General features: G+C 46.3%; 2 non-coding genes across 2 annotated transcripts; one reads left to right on the top strand and one right to left on the bottom strand.

Moving 5' to 3' along the window:
- Positions 1–568: 568 nt before the first annotated feature.
- Positions 569–784, top strand: LOC122557570. Its single transcript, XR_006313872.1, has one exon. It is a non-coding gene; the product is annotated as a small nucleolar RNA U3 (small nucleolar RNA).
- Positions 785–3,444: 2,660 nt separating this feature from the next.
- On the bottom strand, positions 3,445–3,660 carry LOC122557568. The gene has a single exon (XR_006313870.1). It is a non-coding gene; the product is annotated as a small nucleolar RNA U3 (small nucleolar RNA).
- Positions 3,661–6,175: the final 2,515 nt, after the last annotated feature.

Below are 6,175 nucleotides of genomic sequence, written 5' to 3'. Positions count from 1 at the left end.
CAGAGCCCTGCGGATCACAGCCTCCCTGTACATGGATAACGTCGCCGTGTTTTCCCTTTGCTGGATAGAGTCACACTCCGAGGGTTGTTTCTCCATTTGCTACTGTACAGGATTGAACTGCTTTAATAACTATGTATGTGTGTCAAGATATTTTTATGAATAAAGTATATATTTGAAATAAACAAAAACCTCCTGGGTCTGTGTGAGTTGCTCTTCAGAGGGTCTCTATGTGCATTGTAGTGATTCTGTGAATCTATGACTTATGAAGGAACTGTACAATATCAACGTGAGTCATGAACCTGGAAGTAATGTCATGTGACACAGCCTGCTGATTTGTAACTTCTTATTGGTTAATTGCATAGACTATGGTAATTACGGTTCGTCAATCAGTTGGTTTCAATGTAATAGTTCAAGCAAAAACCAGTGTCTGTGTATATAATTTGGAATATAATGTAAGGTAAAGGATTTACAATAACATTAATGACAAAATAGATGAGTTCAAAGCTTAAGCCCTAACTGTGATGTGTGTGTGTGCAATTGGCATGTGAATGAGAGTGGGTTGATAGTTAAGACTATACTCTTATGGATCAATTCTATAGTTTTTTCCTAGAGAACTGGGTTCTTTAGAGTTAGGCTTCACCAACCATGAGGAGGATTCATTGTGTTCTCTTCTGAGCAGGAAGTTGGTAGTGAGTGTTGCTTTTAGCAGTTGCTCATTGCTATTGATGATTGTTCCTTCTCTCTTGTGTGTAGAGTTGGAGGAAGAGAGCACAGTCTGAGTGGTTGGTTCATGGGATTTCCAAAGAAAGATTCTGTCTTTGTTATCTGTTCTGAGTCAGCTTAAATAGCAGGGCTGGACTTATGCCCTTCCTTCAAAACCATCAGTGCAGGGGTACAGTAACTCACACAGCCTCCACCCAAGAATCTAAACTCAATCAAGGTGTCGTGGCAGTGGGATGCTGTGTGGAACAGCTCCAGAAGGAATCGACATCAGGCAACACGTCCCTCGCAAAGTTGTACGTTATGTTCTCCCCGTGTCAGCGTGGGATGTCTCCGGGTGCCCTGGTTTCATCTCTCATATACCTGTGTGATATCCTGTCAAAGGCTTTCTCCTGGTAGAGGCTGATCAGGCAAGTGTCCAACACTCTGTCCTGCACTTAGGCGATCGTATCCCTGAGGAGTGTGAGACTCTCAGCGATCTTCCTGCCCGGCACAGCACAGGTGTGGTCAGGGTGAATCTCCGACCCTAGAGCAGACCTGACCCGGTTGGCAATTACCTTTGACAGAATTTTGTAATCCGCATTCAACAGTGAGATTGGTCTCCAATTTTTGAGTTCCTCCCTCTCCCCCTTCCGCTTGTAGATGAGGGTGATGATGCCTTCCCTCATGGATTCACTCACGGTACCTGCCCGAAGCATACTGACATACACCTCCAGCAGGTCCTGGCCAATCAAGTCCCACAGAGCGGAATAGATCTCGACCGGTAAGCTGTCGCTTCCGGGAGTTTTATTCTTTTCGAAGGACTCGATGGCCTTGGTCAGCTCGTCCAGAGATAGCGGCTGGTCCAGCCTCTCGCGTGTTCTGTCATCTAAGACCTCCGTGATAAAGGACAGGAATGAGTGGGAGGCCGCACTGTCAGTCTGCTTCGCGTCATACAGATTTATTTTTAATTTCAAAAATATACTTTATTCATAAAATACTTTGATGATCTGTACAACTGGACATGCCATATACATGTAAACATTCCATTTGTTTGCATACCGAAAACAGAGTAATCATTCTTATTTACAGGTCTGTATGATTATATTTTTAGCTGAGGCGTCAGCAGAGCCCAAATGATTGCACGGGCCCCGTGGTCCAGAATGATGTGGCAGGCATCCATCCTCTCCTGTCTTGGACATAGGCAGTCATACCCCTGAGGAGTGCGAGGCCCTCAGAGATCACAGATGCAGCATGGTGGCTCAGTGGTTAGCACTGTTGCCTCACAGCGCCAGGGACCCAGGTTCGATTCCAGCCTTGGGTGACTGTCGGTGTGGAATTTGCACATTGTCCCGGTGTCTGCGTGAGTTTCCTCCGGGTGCTCCGGTTTCCTCCCACAATGCAAAGATGTGCATGTTGGGTCAGGTCAGGTGAATTGGCCATGCTAAATCACCCATCATATTAGGTGCATTAATCAGAGAGAAATGGGTCTGGGTGGGTTACACTATGGAGGGTCGGTGCGGACCTTTTTGGGCAGAAGGGCCTGTTGATGATGGAATAGTGCAGGTTAGATGGGCTTCAGGTTAGTTTCACGGGTCGGCGCAACATCAAAGGCCAAAATGTCTGTACTGTGCCGTAATGTTTTAGGTTCTGTCCTTACCGGTACGGCACAAGTTCGATCAGGGTGAATCTCCGATCCCAGAATTCACCTGAACCGGTTGGCGATAACTCAAGACAGGATTTTGGAGCCAACATGCAGAAGTGAAATTGGTTGCCAATTTGTAATTTCCGTCCTCTCCCCCTCCTGCTTATGGGTGAGGGTGATACCACCTTTCCCCGTGAATTTGCACATGGTAACTGACAGAGGCGTACACCTCCAGCAGTCCTGAAGTGGCTCAGGTCGGAATGCAACTGTCGCTTCCGGCAGTTTCATTCTTTTCGAAGGACTCGAGGGCCTCGGTCAACTCATCCAGAGATAACGGCTCATCCAGCCCCTAGCCCCTGCTGTGTCAAAGATCTCTCCGTGTTAGAGAACAGGAAGGACTGGGAGGCTGCGCTGGCTGTGGGCTGTATATCATACAGTCTGGTATAAAATGATTTGCTGATCCTCAGGGTGTCAGACTGAGATGATGTGACTGAGCCATCTTTCACCGTCAGGCTGCTGGTGCACTCGTTGGAAGAAGAAACACAAACACAGCTTATCCTGTTCCACAACGTGGACTCTGGAGCAAAAGATTATTGCGGAGACAATGAGCGAGGCTCTTTGTAGAATTAAAATTAGAATCCCTCCAGTGAGGAAACAGGCCCAACAATGACCCGACGAAGAGCAACCCATACAGACCTGTTGCCCTACCCTATATTTGCCCCTGACTAATGCATCTAACTTGTACATCCCTGATCACTATGGCCAATTTAGCATGGCCAATTCACCTAAGCTGCACATTTTTGGATCGTGGGAGGAAACCAGGGCACCCGGAGGAAACCCGCCCTGACACGGGGAGAACATAACATACAACTTTGCGAGGGACGTGTTGCCTGATGTTGTTTCCTTCTGGAGCTGTTCCACAGGACATCCCACTGCCACGACGCCTTGATTGAGTTTAGATTCTTGGGTGGAGGCTGAGTGAGTTACTGTACCCCTGCACTGATGGTTTTGAAGGAAGGACATAAGTCCAGCCCAGCTATTTAAGCTGACTCAGAACTGATAACAAAGACAGAATCTTTCTTTGGAAATCCCATAAACCAACCACTCAGACTGTGCTCTCTTCCTCCAACTCTACACACAAGAGAGAAGGAACAATCATCAATGGCAATGAGCAACTGCTAAAAGCAACACTCACTACCAACTTCCTGCTCAGAAGAGAACACTATAAATCCTCCTCATGGTTGGTGAAGCCTAACTCTCAAGAACCCATTTCTCTAGGAAAACACTATAGAAATGATCCATAAGAGTATAGTCTTAACTAACAACCCACTCTCATTCACATGCCAATTGCGCACACACACATCACAGTTAGGGCTTAGGCTTTGTACTCATCTATTTTGTCATTAATGTTATTGCAAATCCTTTACTTTACATTATATTACAAATTATATACACAGACACTGGTTTGTGTTTGAACTATTACATTGAAACAACTGTCGATTGTTGGAAAAACTGATCTGGCCTGGCTCATTGATTGACAGACTCTGATTACCATAATCTATGCAATTGACCAATCAAAAGTTACAGATGCATCACCACAATTCAGCAGGCGAGGGGGTCGTTAAGGCCGACTGCCTGCCCCTCTTCCGCGGTTACGTTAGAGCCCGGGTGTCCTTGGAGAAGGAGCACGCGGTGTCGACCAACACCCTGGAGTTGTTCAGGGAGAGGTGGGCGCCGCAGGGAGTGGAGTGCATCATTTCTCCCTCCAATTCTATTTTGATTTAGTCCCTACCCTCCCCCTCACTGTTTTGATCACACAGCACTGCCCTTTGATGTGAAGGGCAGTGTTTGTCACTGGCCACCCGGGTGTTTTCCTATCTTCCTGGTGGTGGAAATTGAATAAAGATTGGTGCACTTTGTGTCTTTCACTGTGTCTCACACCTGCACACACACACCATGGGTGCTAGGGATAAAATAAGCACTACCGCACTTAGGTGGTAGTGTGGGGGTTAATAGAAAAAAAGAAGAAAAAAGAAGAAAAAAAAACAATTCAGCAGGCAGTGTCGCCTGACATCACTTCCAGGTTCATGACTCACTGTGATATTGTACAGTTCCTTCATAAGTCATAGATTCACAGAATCACTACAATGCACATAGAGACCCCCTGAAGAGCAACTCACACAGACCCAGGAGGGTTTTGTTTATTTCAAATATATACTTTATTCATAAAAATATCTTGACACGCATACATAGTTATTAAAGCAGTTCAATCCTGTACAGTAGCAAATGGAGAAACAAACCTCGGAGTGTGACTCTATCCAGCAAAGGGAAAACCCGGCGACGTTATCCATGTACAGGGAGGCTGTGATCCGCAGGGCTCTGCTGCCTGGAATAGCCACTCCTCTCAGGCTTGCATCCTTCCTGATGGAGACCAGAATTGCACACAATCTTCCAACCATGGCCTAACCAATGTCCTGTACAGCTGCATCATGACCTCCCATCTCCTGTAGTCAATACTCTGAGCAATAAAGGAAAGTATACCAAACGCCGCCTTCACTATCCTATCTACCTGCGACTCCACTTTCAAGGAGTTCTGAACCTGCATTCCAAGGTCTCCTTGTTCACCAACACTCCCTAGGACCTTACCATTGAGTGTATAAGTCCTGCTAAGATTTGCTTTCCCAAAATGCAGCACCTCACATTTATCTAAATTAAACTCCATCTGCCACTCCTCAGCCCATTGGCTTATCTGATCAATATCCCATTGGAATCTGAGGTAACCTTCTTCACTGTCCACTCCACCTCAAATTTTGGTGTCATCTGCAATCTTACTAACTATACCTCTTTTGCTCACATGTAAATGACAAAAAGTAGAGGGCCCAGCACCGATCCTTGTGGCACTCCACTGGTCACAGGCCTCCAGTCCGAAAAACAAACCTCCACCACCACCCGCTGTCTTCCTCCTTTGAGCCAGTCCTGTATTCAAATGGTTAGTTCTCCCTGTATTCCATGAGATCTAACCTTTCTAACCAGTCTCCCATGGAGAGCCTTGTCAAACGCTTTACTGAAGTCTATATAGATCACATCTACCGCTCTGCCCTCATCAATCCTCTTTGATACTTCTTCAAAAAACTCAGTCAAGTTTGTGAGACATGTTTTCCCATGCACAAAGCAATGTTGACTATCCAAATAACTGTACATCCTGTCCCTCAGGTTTCCCTCCAACAACTTGCCCACCACTGACGTCAGGCTCACCGGTCTATAGTTCCCTGGCTTGTCCTTAACACACTTCTTAAACAGTGGCACCACGTTTGCCAACCTCCTGTCTTCCAGCACCTCACCTGTGACTATCGATGATATAAATATAAGACCATAAGACATAGGAGTGGAAGTAAGGCCATTCGGCCCATCGAGTCCACTCCGCCATTCAATCATGGCTGATGCGCATTTCAGCTCCACTTACCAGCGTTCTCCCCGTAGCCCTTAATTCCTCGAGACAACAAGAATCTATCAATCTCGGCCTTGAAGACATTTAGCGTCCCGGCTTCCACTACACTCCGTGGCAATGAATTCCACAGGCCCACCACTCTCTGGCTGAAGAAATGTCTCCGCATTTCTGTTCTGAAATGACCCCCTCTAATTCTAAGGCTGTGTCCACGGGTCCTAGTCTCCTCATTTAACTGAAACAATTTCCTAGCATCAACCTTTTCCAAGCCATGTATTATTTTGTACGCCTCTATTAAGTCTCCCCTTAATCTTCTAAACTCCAACGAATACAATCCCAGTATCCTCAGCCGTTCCTCATATGTTAGACCTGTCATTCCAGGAATC

The sequence above is a fragment of the Chiloscyllium plagiosum genome, chromosome 15, assembly GCF_004010195.1.
Source record: "Chiloscyllium plagiosum isolate BGI_BamShark_2017 chromosome 15, ASM401019v2, whole genome shotgun sequence".
Taxonomy (NCBI): domain Eukaryota; kingdom Metazoa; phylum Chordata; class Chondrichthyes; order Orectolobiformes; family Hemiscylliidae; genus Chiloscyllium; species Chiloscyllium plagiosum.
Note: the sequence above shows the minus strand (reverse complement) of the source record. Positions and strands in the feature narration are given on the sequence as shown.